We start from the raw sequence: 15,911 nt of genomic DNA on the forward strand, positions 1-15,911 counted from the left end.
AATTGATCTGCCTCGATTTATTCTCAAATGATATAAAATTCACTTCTCTAAAATGCAGGTTTATTGTATCTAAGCTTTAGTATTCATGTGTGTGTATATATATATATGCAATACATACATATACATAAATATATGTATACATATGTAACTGAACATATGTATGTACGTACACATATAACTCATGGAATGATTTCCATCCTGGGCATAAGCTCCCTGAGTGCTAGATCATGGCTTTATTATCTTCACATCTCTGAAAACACCTAGCATATGACCTATATTTGCAGCTGTTTAATAAATTAACTTTTGCGGAATTAATTCCTTTGGGTATGTAAAAGATATTCAGAAAAAAAAGAAAAAATATTTTCAGAAGGCAGTAATCTTGGCCATGCCATACGCAACACGGATCAATAATTTCCGTGGCAGCATTAGCTAAAGGAGATGTCTGAAGAGGTATGGCCAACCCCGAAGTGTCAGGAAAAGATGGAGTATGCCTCAGCTACTCGGCCTAACTGTGGAGAGTGAACACTTGACCTTACTGATTTATGGGGTCACAGTAGGGAAGGAAGTGCTCCTCGAGCAAGTGGTTTTTCTCATAAATAGCTCCAGTTCCCCTAAGTCCCACCTTTAAACAACATTTAAAAATCCCTCTGTGAACCTGTTCAGCAGAAATCCCTTAATTCCTGGCCCATTACTCTTCTTCACGTTTCTCTTTGCAGTGCAGTGATATGCTCATGATCACCCCCTCTCTCTTTCTCCCTTCATCTGGCCAATCTTCAACCCTGCCCAGCTTCCACTCACCAGCATTCTTATATTTTCACAGGCAGTTTCTCTCATGAGCAAGTGCCTGCTGTATACACCCATCCAGCTGTCTTATTAATCCTCAAGTTTGATTTGTCCAAAACCAAACTCATCACGTTATCACTATCCCATTCCTCTTCCTGACTTTCAAATGTTTATAAACTACATCCCCATTTTTCTAGTGACAAACTTAAAAATGATCGCACCTCCAAAGAAAATCAGATTCTAAATTCCTCTTCATTTTCATTTATGTTCTCCCAATCTCCCACCCAGACTATTTCAATAGTTTCTCAACAGATCTCCTTTCCTTCAATTCATCCATCACATCAACAGCAATCTTAATCAGTTAGGAATTGCATTTAGCTGTGAGTAATAAACCTCTAAATAATAATGGCTTAAACAAGATTGGGGTACATTTTTCTCTCTTTGATTCAGGTTCCTTCTAGTTTTGTGCTCCATCATTTTAGGGACTGTCTCTTCTCTTCAAATTTTAAAGATGGCTGCTGGAATTCAAACCATCTTTTTCATTTCCAGGAAGGAAAAAGAAAAATCTAAGGGAAAAAGGACATGCCATCTGAGTTAGCTTTCTTCTTAAGGAGCTTTCCTAGAAACCCCCTAAGTACCTTCTGCTTAGAATACAGTCTCATGGCCCCCTCAACTACAAAAGAGACTGGGAAATACAGTTTTTTAACTAGCATTTGTCATTCTCCCTAAAATTGAGATTGAGATAGCAAGAAAGGTGAGAAGAATGCTAAGTAGGCAAAATCAGACTCCCGGTCTAGTATTTCTAAAATAAATTTGTAATAAAAAGAAAACATTCAACATAACCTCATTGCCTACCAAGTTAAATCTAAAATTGTAGTAAAATATTCAAGCCTTTACCCCCAGCCAATCTCACTAGCTCTTTCTCCTACTCCTTAGAGTAGTGTTTCTTAGATTCAAACGTGCATATGAATCACCTGCGGATCTTGTTGAAATGCAGAATCGGTTTCAGTAGGTCCAGGATGGGGTCTGGAGTCCTGCATTTCTAACAAGTTCCCAGGTGATGCTGATGCTAGTGGTCCCTGGAGCAGCGAAGTTCTAGAGCAGCGATTCTCAACTAGGGACCGTAGTGCCCCCCAGGAAATATTTGGAAATATCTGCAGAAATTTCTCTTTGTCACACACGGGGCGGGAGTGATAGGGAGGCAGGGTGCTACTGGCATCTAAGGAGTAGAGGCCAGGGATGCTGTTAAATATCCTCCAATGCACCGGATAGCCCCTGCATTAAAGAATTATCTCATCCTAACTGTCAGTACTACTGAGGTTGAGAAACCCTGTTCAAGAGATAGCCTATGCTCCAGAAAGATGAGATTATGTGTTATTCCAATATGCCCTGCATTTTCCTATCTTTATCACTACATTTTCTTCAACGAGTTCTTATCCTCCCTATCGTCAGCTCTATCAACTGATTTCCCAGTCACATATCAACGTCCTGTTGCTACACCACCCACTTCATGAATGCATCCTAGCTCCCCTTACCACAGGTTCTCTCTCTCCTCTGAACTGCCTTCTATGAACTTGCTATAGACTGAATGCTTATGTCCCTTAAAATTCATATATTAAAAACTAATCTCCAATGTGATGGTATTTAGAGATGGGGCCCTTGGGAAGTAATTATCTCACAAGGGCAGAGCCACCTAATGAATGGGATTAGTGCCCTTATAATAGAGACTGAGAGCTCGCTCACCCCTTCCACCATGTGAGGACACATCCAGAAAACCGCTGACTATGAACCAGGACGGGGGCTTTCACCAGACACAAAACCTTGCGAACCAGCCTCCAGAACTACGAGAAATAAATTTCTGTTGATTATAAACCACCCACTCTATGGTATATGGGTTATAGCCCTAAGGACTAAGATAGCACTTCTCTGTCACATACACCATGCCCCCATTTATGTTACTTAATCTTCTCATCAGAAATAGATTACAAACTGTTCAAAGTGGATACTATTTGTTCATCACTTTGGTAAACGTCCATGGTAGCTAGCATAGTGCCCTACACTAGTGAATGGGCTCTTTTTTATTTTTATAGCATACATAGATATTTAAAATAATCATTAAAAACATGTATATGTATATAATGATACATATTATACTAATATATGTAATACACATTAAGCCTTTAAGAAGTTGCTCTATTGCAGTTAACTTACCATGGATCTAGCTTTCCTAGTCTCTTTCTTTTTTATTTTTATTTTTTTCAGATGTACATTATATTTCAAATTCTGTGTACATTACATCATGTTCACCACCCGAACACTAATTATAGTGCATCCCCTCACATGTGACCCTAATCACCCCTCCTGCCCTCCCCCCTCCCCCTTTCCCCAATGGTAACCACCAGTCCAATCTCCAATGCTATGTGTTTTTTGGGGGTTTTTTTTGTCGTTTTTATCTTCTACTTATGAGTGAGATCATATGGTATTTGACTTTCTCCCTCTGACTTACTTCACTCAGCATAATACCCTCAAGGTCCATCCAGGTTGTCACAAACGGCTGGATTTCGTCATTTCTTATGGCTGAGTAGTAGTCCATCGTGTATAAATACCACATCTTCTTTATCCATTCGTCCTTGATGGGCACCTAGGTTGCTTCCAAGTCTTGGCTATTGTGTATAATGCCGCAATGAACATAGGGGTGCAAGTATCTTTATGCCTTTGTGTTTTCAAGTTCTTTGGATAAATACCCAGCAGTGGAATAGCTGGATCATATGGTAGATCTATCCTTAATTTTCTGAGGATACTCCAAACTGCTTTCCATAGCCTAGTCTCTTTCTTATACCAGCCATCAATGCAAATTGTAACAACTTCTGGTCCTCATGAAACCCAAATACGATTCCCATAGACAGGTTTTAAAATGCAAAAGAAAAGTTTAAAATCCCTCATTTAGGGCCACTGTCTGGCTTTCATTAAGACTTCCCTGGTTCTTTCAGGCCAGGGTTCATGGACCAGTGCCTATTTACCTGGTTGGCTGAAATTAAAATGAGCAATAGACCCTCTGTGCCATCAGTACCGCTCCTAATGCATTTTTCATTAAGGTGAACTCCCACGTCAGTCCTCTTTCTGAGGTTCAGACAGAGGTAAGAGAGGTATGTGCTTGCTTGTTTACTAGCATTTAAACAAGGTTGCTCTTTTCTCACAAACGATAACCATTTTGTGCTTAAGATGATTTCTGGGAAGGTAGGAACATTGTGTGTATATGACCATCTGTTAAGACAGTCTATTCATTAGAATAGACTTCCAACTGATTCACATTTCAGAATTCAATAAAATATTTTAAGCAAAGGTCAGATGGATAGCTTGCTTTCTATAAAAAATACCCAAACACACACACATATACACGCATACTCCTCACACAGTCACACACGTTAACACATACATGCATATAATTGCACATGTGCATACCTATTTGCACATACACCATGCATATACATATATACACACTCATATGTCCACATGTCTATGCACACACACCCATCACATGTATGCGCATACACACACCCTCACACCTATATATGCACATGCTTACATGTATATACACTCCTATGTCCCCACACACATATGCACATACACATATACATCTGTAGTAGGCTGAAAAGTGGCCCCCAAAGATATCAGGACCTAATCTCTGGCACTTGTTACCTTATTTGGGAAAAAGATCTTGACTAATGTTAGTAAGGATTTTATGAGGAGAAGATTATCCTGGTCATCCAGATGGGCCCTAAACGCCATCATGAGTATCTTCTTAAGAGGTCGGCGGGAGAGATTTCACATACACACAGAGGAGAAATTCCATGTGAAAATAGAGGCAGAGACTGGAGTGATGTGGTTGCAGTCAAGGAATGCCAGCAGTCACCACAGGCTGGAAGAGGAAAGGATCAGATTTTCCCCTAGAACCTCCAGAGAGAGTGTGGCCCTGCCTACACCTTGATTTCAGCCCAGTAACACTGATTTCGGATTTCCAGGCTCCATAACGGTGAGAGAATAAGTTTCTGTTGCTTCAAGCCACCAAGTTTGTAGCAATTTGTTATAGCAGCCTAGAAAACACCCATCCATATATGCACATATATGCATACACTCACACATTTACTCATAAGCCATGCACACACTTGCATGTACACATGCACTTCCACCACTCACGTGCACAAACGTGAACATACACAGTTGTACACACATGGTTGTATATATGTGCTAACAGGTTAAGCTGGACATCTCTAAAACACCTTCAATGAAACTCAAAACTGGAATCATACCTTCCTCAAGTAAAATAAATGTATAACAAAATAAGGTATCAAAATATTAATGACTATTGGGGGAGGAGACCATGAATTTTTCACCATATTTCATCTTACATATAAATAATAACAGTAATAACTAACATGAGCCAAAAGCCCGTTATGAGCTAAGCCATTGTGCTAATTGTTTGTAGGGGTAATCACAACAATCATACACACAAGAAACTGAGGTGTAGAGTAGAGAAATAACTTGCCCAAGTCCGCAGAGTGATGGAGCTGAGGTGTGAACCCAGGCATTAAGACTCCAGAGGCCACATTCTAATCAATAAGAAATAGTGTCTTTTAAAAGTCTCAACATTTTTCTTTAATGAAAACCTACGTATTTAGTAACACATTTCAACAGTGTCACTTGCTACTTTATTTCCGGTCATAGCACCTGTGCACATGCTGGAATCAGGGCTAACTGGGTCATCTTAACTGAGATCAGAGTTCCATCTGGTAAGGGCCTTTTCTTCACCTTGCTGTGCCCTGGCCCACCCCCCCGCCCCCAGCCATTATGAGGCCTTCCGCCACTGGAGACCTGCCATGCCACACGCACTGTGCACACAAAGGCATTAGCTCGCACCAGCAGCATCTTGATTGGACTTTCCAGGCCTCTGAAATTCTGCTCCCTCCCCTGGGCTAGCTGGAACCACCTAGGGTCTTGGAGCTTTCTTACGATTGTGATTTTGGAAACACTGCTATCTTTTAAGTTCCCCATATATAGGTCACATATTCTGATGCACAAATCAAAAACGTGCTGTGATAAACACATGTTTATTTTAAAAGGCAGAATATTACAAATTATGTCTTCCTGAAAATAAAGAGACTTATGATCATTATACCTACATCTCACCTCACGCCACCACCATGAACAGCAAACTATTGTCAGGCCAGGTATTCCGCTTGTATCAAAAACTGTTTCACCAGAGGTACGGGGGGAAAGTAACATATTGTTCCTACAAAAATAGGCCATTCTAGGAGATTAATTAAGATACAACTTTGCTCATCCAAGTCCCTACTTAGGCATTCCTTCTTTTAGGCCACTCTGGACAACCATCTGATTCAGTTTGTTTCTATCTAGTCCTATAGGCCTCCAAATCATCAATTTCCAAGCATGAGTCCTGGCCAAACTTCCACCCCTAATTGTGGCAATCACAACATCATTCATCCAGGTTCCCAGAACCACCTTCTCTCGGGCTGAACTGCTTCCCTCCTTGCCTAGGTAACCCTGGAAACAGTTCATTTGTCCTGGTTTCCCAGTCTCTACACTTGATTCTGTGTGTGTAGGTAGATAGGAAGGTAGATAGTTACACAGCCTTTACCACTCACCAGAATAGCTGGCCCCTGCCTTTTGCCAACTGTCGTTCTTGAAACCTGGTTCCTTCCTTGAAGCTTGCAATCCTAACCTCACCATGAAGACAATAAGGGTGGCTCTTCATGGCACACACACAAGGACAGTAAGATGGCTTCCTTCTCTAGTTTCCCCGACAAGAGAAGAAATGGCTAGCAGGGGACGGGGGGCAGGTGGCTTGGGACAGGGGCAGTGAATCAGATGGGAAGTTCTGAGAGGAAGCAGGAGCTGTCACTTGAGGAGCAAACGAGCAAGGCCAGCAAAGTCCAGCCAGTCTGCGCCTGAGAGAAGGGCAGAGGCGGCCTTAGGAACAGTGAACTGATTTCCTCTATCTTTTCCGGCATTGTGAAACTCATTAAACAGGCAAGCCATCAGACTGAGGTGGCTCTGATTCAGTGACAGCCTACCTAAGCAAGCCAAAATATAAGCCTGTAAATGCCTCAAGATTAGGACAGCAAAACGTTAAGGACAACCAACCACAAACAGCCAACTAGGCTTTAAGTGATAGACAATCAATGATTTCCTTACTTCACTTGCACATTTTCTCTAATAGAAGTCTCTCCCCTAGCATCTGTCGGTGGAGCTTTCCTAACCACATTTGGTTTGGTGCTGTCCAATTAGAATTAATTTTTGCTCAAATAAACTCAGTTTTTAATAGGCTTCAGTTCATCTTTTAACAGCATAAAGGAACCAGCCAAGACAAAAGCTATGTTCAAAGGCTGTAAGTAGCTTGGGCCACGGGCTTCAGAGCAGTTATATCAGAGGAGACAATGGAGGGTTTATTCCTCAGATTTGTTTTAATTTTTTTTTAAACTATAAATACATGAGGAATCAGGCCTTGCCCTCAAGCACCTCCCTGGTCTCCCTCCCTTACTTTCTCTCATTTGTTCTGGAAAAGACGCTCAAGTAAAGGTGACAACCCTAATCAGGGACAGGGTGAGGATTGGATGAGCAAATGGAAATGTCACATTCAGCCAGACCTTGAAGAAAAGAATGTAATTTCTGCTTCTCACAGGAGGGCATCAGGCAGGAATTGGCACAAGCTCCCCTATCTTAGGATCTCAGTGAATCCTCCTGATGTGTCCCGGAGGGGTAGAATGTCTGCAAGATTAGAGGAATAAATGCAGAAAGGGGGTGGCAGTGTCCTGTGTAGGGAGGAGGTGTCACTCTTATCTAGATGGGGTCACAATAATTTCAAAGTGTCACTCACTTCCCTACATGGACAGTGGGAGAATCATGACATTCTACTGTGGCCTCAATCCTTGCATATGCTTTTACACAGTTTTTCCCTTTTTCTAAAGCAGAATGATTTACACCACCCAGAGAAAACCTTCCCCTGTAGATAAAATGACAGCCGGTGGCTGCCGTCGTGATGTTGTCTATATCTTAGGGTTTAAAACCAATTTACCTGCTCCCTATGCTTTTTGCTTCTCTTGATTTAAAACAGTTATGATGCTAGGCAACAGGTGTTTGCTCTTACATTTTGTTTCTTGACTGTTTCTTGAATTCGAAGAAAAAATCCCACACAATGTTTATCTAATCTGTAAAATGAAAATTAAAGAAAAATTAGAATAATTTGAGATAGGAGCCCAGTAAAGAGGGACATCCTTTTTTAATTTCTGTCATTCTTTCCTTCCTTCTATTCTTCCTTCCTACCTTCCCTGCTTCCTTCCTTATTTATGTATTAGCTGGAGAACAACTATTTGTGGATTGGAGTTGTTCCCTTCATTTTGGGAAAGTCATTAAGATGAACCCTTTGGGAACACAAACGAAAGGTGAATCTTCACTCTTTGTGTTCAGAGAAAACTGAACACAGATGCTGTGGACTGAGCTATTAGGGTGAATCATTTTGTATTTAGCCAGACTGTCTCCGAGAAGAAGGAGAAATGTTGTCCCTAAATATGGAGTAGATTGTACTACTGGTGGGAGTTATCTAGCACTGAATAACTGAAACTATAGGGCATGACTGTTAAACATTAGGGATGTATTAGCTGGACCGTTGCGGAACGCCTCACCTGTGCTTTGAGAGGACTGACAGGAGGCAGCTTTGTTCAGTTTGGAGCTTAGGGAAGCATCGTGTTTAGAGAAGCAAGTTACAAAACACTCCTTAGGTGACCCGGAGGGCCCTCACGTTCCTCTGGACCAAACAACATGCAGGCATACGAGCCAAGCAGCAGGCAGGCAGGTTACAGAACATATAAGCATCCCTCAGTGATCCCCAGAAATTACTTGAAGAGAAAGTATCAGGAATAAAACTCACTCTCTTGTTGATAGATCTTTGCATGTGAGGAGATTATTGTATAATCATTTTTAAAAGTGACCTTAATTTGAACCCATAAGCACTGAAGTGGAACATAGTGATTACAGCTTATTTCTACTCGTTCTTACTGAAAAGTACACAAATCTGAAATGCAAAGGTTATCAAATAGGTACACATCCATATAACCATATCCTAGATCAGGATATAGAATATTTCTGGCCAATACTCTCCCCTTTCCAAAGATAACCACTATTCCAGCTTCCCTCACTATAGAGGAGTTCTGCCTGGAATTGAACTGCCTATAAAGCAAATCATACAATATTATTCTTTTTGTGTCTGTTTATTTTTGCTTCACGGTATGTCTGTGAGATTCATCAGGATATTGTGTTCTTTTTATTGTAGTGAGACATTCCATTATATGAATATATCAAAATTTATTTATCTACTCTAATGTCGTTGGATCTTTGAGTTTTTCTTATTAGGGAGCTGTGATAAATAACAGTACTATTCTTCCACATGTTGTTCGGTAGACATTAACACTCAGCTTCTGTTGGGTATGTGCTGAGGACTGGTGCTGAGGGTTAGAGGGAGTAGATATGTTTAGCTCTAATGAGACACTTTTACAGAGTGATTTGAACAATTTACACTTTCACCACCCGTGTATGGTGCCAGTATATTGCATTCTCAGTTCTTCTCACTTTAGCCATTGTGCTTGGTATATAGTAGTTTCACAATGCAGGTATAATTTAAATTTGTTTGAACTTATGACGTTGAGCATCTTTTGGTAATGCTTCATTTGAATATTCTCTTTTGTGAAGTCACTCTTCAAGTCTTTTGCTTTCAGTCCCTTTTTCTTATTGATTTGTAGGAGATAGGATGGAGGGATGGATGGATAGGTAGATAGATAGATAGACAGACAGATAGATGGATGGAGACTGGGGAAAGACATTTAACAATAGATATATCTAACGTTATGTATGGCTAATGTCTTCTCCTAATATGTGACTTGGGTTGTGACTTTCTTATTGTTGTGTTTTGATTAACCAAAGTGTTTAATTTTAATGAAGTCCAACTTATCAATATATTCTTTTGTGATTAGGATATTTTTATGTAAAGTTTACAAAATGATTCCCACCCTAAGTTCAAGAAGATATTCTTCTATATCTTATTTTAGAAGTTTTATTGTTTTATCCTACACATTTGGGTCTATAATACATCTCATATGAATTTTTGCATATGGGGTGAGATGGGGTCAATGTTAATTTTTTCTCCATATTGTTACCCAATTGACCCAGCACCATGTATTGACTGGACCATCCTCCCTCACTGCCTTCCTCTCACAAATTGCAGTGGCTCCTCTGTCGTAAAACAGGTAACCATACATATGTGCAGGTCTGTTTTGGGGCTAATACTGTCTTCCTTTCTGTGGCTTTATAATAAGTAAATCTTTATATCTGCTAGTATAAGTTCTCTATCTTTATTCTTCTTCAAGTTTGCCTTGGCTATTCCACATCTTTTAATGTCAATATGTATTTTAGAATTACGTTGTCAATATCATACACACACACACACTCAAAGCCCCCTGAGATTTTAATAGGACTTACTGAACCTTTAGGTCAATTTAGAAAGACTTGATATCTTAATAACATTGAGTCTTCATGAAACAGGGCAAGTTCTTCCCTTTAATCAGGTCATCTTTAAATCCTCTTAGCAATATAGTTTGCAGTATAGAGGTCCTGTATCTCTTTCCTTAGACTTATTCCTAAGTAATAAAGATTATTGGTATTTTTATTAGATTTATTCCTAGATACTAAAGATTCTTGCTATTTTTAATTGTAACTCCTAATTGGTTGATGCTAGTTTATAGAAATAAAATTGATTTTTGTATACTGATATTGTACCCAGAAATCTTACTAAATTCACTTAATAGTTCTAGTGATTTGTTCGTACATTCTTTGAATTTATGTATTATTTTGTATTATACACATAATAATGTCATCTGCCAATAACAATAGCGTTGTTATTCTTTCCCAATCTTTATAAATTTTATTATTCTTTATTTCTTATTGCTTTATTGCATTGACTAGGGTCTCCAGTTCATTGTTGAACAGAACTAGTGACAATAGACACCCTTGTCTTGCTCCTAAAGTCAAGTAAAACATTCGATATTTTATCATTAAGCATTGGCTTATGTAGATACATGGTATCAGACTTGGGATGTTCCTGTCTATTCCTAGACTGATAACCATTTTTTAAAACTATGAATATTAAATTTTGTCAAATGCTTTTCCACATAAATTGAGGAAATCATTTTTTTTATTTTTGTGCTAATGAGGAAAATTACATTGATTGATATATAAGAGTTATATCAACTTTGCATTTCTGAAATAAACCCCATTAGATTAAGGTATAATTTGCTATTAATATGTCACTGGAATTGATTTGTTACTGCCTTTTTTAGGATTATTTGTGTGTGTGTGTCTATATTTGTGAAAGAAACTACCCAGTAATTTTCCATTCTTATAATGTCTTCATCAGATTTTTATTTCAATGTTATGCTAGGCACAAAAAATGAGTTGCAAAATATTTCCTTTTCTAGTTTTCTGGAAAAGTTTTTGTATAACTGATATTATTTCTTCTTTAAATATTTGTAGGAATTCACCAATGAAAACATCTGTGGCTAGAGTTCTTGTTGCTGTTTTGTGATTGTTTCTTTTATGAAAACGCTTTTAAGTAGAGATTTGTTATTTTTAAAATAAATATAGAAAGATTCCATTTCTGATAATTGTCAAGTAAGTTCCTGTCAGACTGACCCTCTCACAGATAACAATTTTAAACTCTGGGCAAAATACAATAAAAAGAGATACAACTATTTAAAAATACTAGAGAGAGAACAAAAGCAGCAGATTTTAGAAGGAAGTTGACATTGAGAAGAAGAAAATAACATGTGGGGTTTTACTTTTTTTTTTTTTTTTTTACAGCTGAAAGCCAGAGAGCAGGCCGAAATTTGCACCATAGGCAGTGGTCGAAATTCTGGCAGAAAGACTATAATCTCTCTGGCCAGAAGCCTCAGAAAACAGAATTCCAGAGCTGCTGGAAAATGAAGAGAAAATCCTGGAATGGCGGATTCAGAGAGAAGTCCCAAATTCTGGGGATGTCCAAATATCTGGCCAAACCATAAAGCACACCTTTATAGGGCGAATTCAGAGAAGCCCAGCTAAAGACAAAGAAATAAACTGAGATCTGAGCTGTTGTCCAAGACAATATTTCAGTTTGAGTCCAACCAAGTTGAAAGTTTCATAAAAAAAAAAAAAAAAATCAGCACTCTTTGGAAGTATGTAACAGAATCCAGAATGTCTACTACATAACATTCACAACATCCAGTGTACAACTCAAAATGCTCAACATAAAAAGAACCAAGAAAATGTGACCCATTCTCAACAGAAACAAACCATTAAGATGATACAGAAGTTGTGTTTGGTAGACAAAGATTTTAAAGCAGCTATTATAAGTATGCTTCATGACTTAAAGGAAAATATGCTCAAGAGAGAAAAAAAGAACTATAAAAAAGCAATCCAATAAAAATTCTAGCACCAAAAGCACAACATTTAAAATTTTTTTAATTCACTGGATTGCCTTAAAAATAGGTTTGAGATGACAGAGGAAAATGTCAGTAAATTGATAATAAAGATAAAGAAATTATCCAAATAGAAAAATAGATTTAAAAAATGAACAAATTTCAAGAATAATATAAAATGATCTGATATATTTGTAAGTAGATTCCCAGAAGGAGATGAGAGAGAGAAAAGAGACAGAAAACCCATATAAAAATAAATGGGTAGAGGAAAAAGCAATCAATGCAAACAGTCTATTCGTTTGGTTTTTTTTAAATTTCCGCATAGCAAATTACCACAATCTTAGAAGCCTAAAACCACACACATTTATTATCTTACAGTTTCTTTAAGTCAGAAATCTAGGCAGGCTCAACTGGACTCTTTGCTCAGAATCTCACAAGACCAAAATCGAGGCGTTATCCAGGCTAGGCTCTCATCTGGAGACTCTGGGGAGAATCCGCTACCAAACTCATTCAGGCGGTTGGTCGAATTCAGTTTCTTGCAACTGTAGGCCTGAAGTCCCATGTTCTTCCTGGCTGTCAGCTGAACATCACTTTGAGCAATGTGATCCTTCCATGTGGTTCCCTTCATCTCAGCAATGGAGAACCTTCCTTACGGCAAGTCCCTCTCATGCTTCAAGTCTCTCTGACTTCTGTGATCAGCCAGAGAAAGCCTATGCATGAATCAGCTAATGATTAGATTAGGTCCACCCCAACAATCTCCTTCTTCCCATATAACGTAGCGTATTCACATATTTGTGAGAATGATATCTAACCATATTCACAGTCCTGCAAACTAGGCAGTAAATCTTTGGGGACCATATTGGGCTTCTTCCTGCCACAAACAGTGAGTATAAGAAAGCTGGGGTGATGATATTAATATCAGATACAGTAGAATTTAGACACAAAAAGAAAAATTTAATAATAATAAAAGGGTCAATTTAAAAGGGAAATAACAATCAGAAATTAATATACACCAAATAACAGAGTTTTAAAATATATAAAGCAAAAATTGACAGTATTAAAGGGATAAATAGACAAGACCAAAAGCGCAGCTGTTGATTTTAATGCCTCTCTCTCAAAAGTAGATGAAATAACTAGACAAAATTTAGTAAGATATAGAAAACTTGAATAACACCATCAAGACTTTGACCTATCTGACATTTACAGAGCACTACCTCTAATAATTTCATAATATACATAATTTTAAAGGGTACATAGTACATTAACCAAGCTAGATAAATGTAAGACCATAAAGCAAGTTTAAATTAAGATTTAAGTCATATGTCCATATGTTCTCATCACAAGAGAAATAAGTTAAAAATCAATAGGAAAAAACATATATATAGAAATACAGTGTGGAAATTAAACAACACACTACTAAATAATCCATGGATTAAAGAAGAAATCACAATGGAAATCATTAAAAATTTTGAACAGAATGATAATGAAAATACAACATCAAAATTTGTGTCTAAAAGAAAATATATAGTTTTAAATGTTTATATTAGTAAAGAAGAAAGATCATAAAATCTATGACTTAAAGTTCTACCTGAGAAAAACGAGCAGAGTAAACTCAAAGTAAAAAGAAAGGAAATAATCAAGGTAAGAGCAGAAATCAATGAAATAGAAAATAGACAAATGATAGAAAAAATTAATAAAGCCCAAAGCTGGTTCTTTGAAAATATCAATAGAATTATTATTATTATTTTTTAAAGCCCTAGTTAAAGAGATCACAAAAAAAGGCAGAATCTAAATCACCAATATCAGGAATGAAAGAAGAGTTATCATTACAGATTCTACAGTCATTAAAAGGAAAATAAGATGATACTGTGAAAAATGCTAAAATTTTATGCTAAAAAAATTCAACACTTTCAGTGAAATAAATTCTTTGAAAAATTCAGCTTATGTAAATTGACACAAGATGAAACAAAATTTGATTAGCCTCATATTTATTTAAAAAAATTGAATTTGGAGCCAGCCAGGTGGCATAGCAGTTAAGTTCACAGGCCTGCCTTCAGCAGCCGGAGTTCCCAGGTTCGGATTCTGGGCATGAACTTAAGCACCATTTATCAAGCCACGCTGTGGCAGGGATCCCACATATAAAGTAGAGGAAGATGGGGCAGATGTTAGCTCAGGACCAATCTTCCACAGCAAAAGGAGGAGGATTGGCAGTGGATGTTAGCTCAGGGTTAACCTTCCTCAAAAGAAAACCACTTGGATTTATTATTTTAAAAAGTTTCCCATTAAAAAAAGGTTCAGTCTCATGTGATTTCACTGGTGAAATATAACATTTCAGGAGGAAATAGCACTGATTTTAGGCAAAATTTTTTAAGAATTAGAGGAGGAGGAAACATTTCTTAACTTATTTTATGAGGTCAAGATAACCCCAATACCAAAATCTGAAAAAGACATTACAAAAAAAGAATATTACAGACCAATGTCCCTCATAAACATAGAAACAATATCCTTAAAAATACTAGCAAATTGAATCCAGCAACATTTAAAATTGATAATCCAGAGTGACCAAGTGGCATTTATTCCAGTAATGCAATGTTGGTTTAACATTCAAAAAATGATCAATGCATTTCATCACATAAACAGAATAAAAGAGGGGGCCAGCCCCATTGCCGAGTGGTTAAGTTCGTCCACTCTGCTTCGGCAGCCCAGGGTTTCGCTGGTTTGGATCCTAGGTGCGGACATGGCACCTCTCATGAAGCCATGCTGAGGTGGCACATTGAAACGGGTAGGAAAGGCTGAGACACACTCTGCATGGCACAAACACCACCTGGCACAGTAATAGTCAGGAGGGAATTCACAACTCCCACCTTCTCTTTGAGGAGCAAAGGGATTGGACCCACTATCTAGTGTCCCAACTTTGAAGCCTCCCACCTATGGGAGTTTCAATATATTATATTTTGGTAATATATTTTCATAATCATGCATTACTTTCTAATTTCCACTATGATTTCTTCTTTTACTCATAAACAATTCCTAAAAATTTGGGGGATTTTCTAATCACATTACATTACATTATTGACATAGTTTAATTACACTGTGTTTAGAGATCATGCTTTGTATGATTTCTGTCCTTTGAAAAATGTTGTGTCTTAATTATGGTCCAGTATAGGGTCTATTTTTGTAAATGTTCCATTGGCATTTGATAAGAATGTGCATTCTGAATTTGTTGAATCCAGATTCCTACATATCTTTCAATTTGATCAAATTTCTTTGTTTTAATTTGCAAATCTTCTGTGCCTTTAATGATTTTTTTTCTGCCTCTTTCGTCCATAACTGAGAGAGATATGCTAAATCTCCATCTCTGATTATAAATGCATTTACCCTTCCAGCTTTGTCAACTTTTGCTTTATATATTTTGAATTTTATTAGTAGGTACATACAAATTTAGGACTTTTGTATCTTCTGGTGGAATTGACATTAAGGAGTATAAAATCTTCTTACCTCAAAGTATATTCTGTCTTATATTAATATAGATACATTAGCTTTTTCAGGTTAGTGTTTGAATTATATTTTTTTCTATCCTTTATTTTCAACCTATTTTTTATCAAG

This window comes from Equus caballus, chromosome 17, assembly GCF_041296265.1.
Source record: "Equus caballus isolate H_3958 breed thoroughbred chromosome 17, TB-T2T, whole genome shotgun sequence".
Taxonomy (NCBI): Eukaryota; Metazoa; Chordata; class Mammalia; order Perissodactyla; family Equidae; genus Equus; species Equus caballus.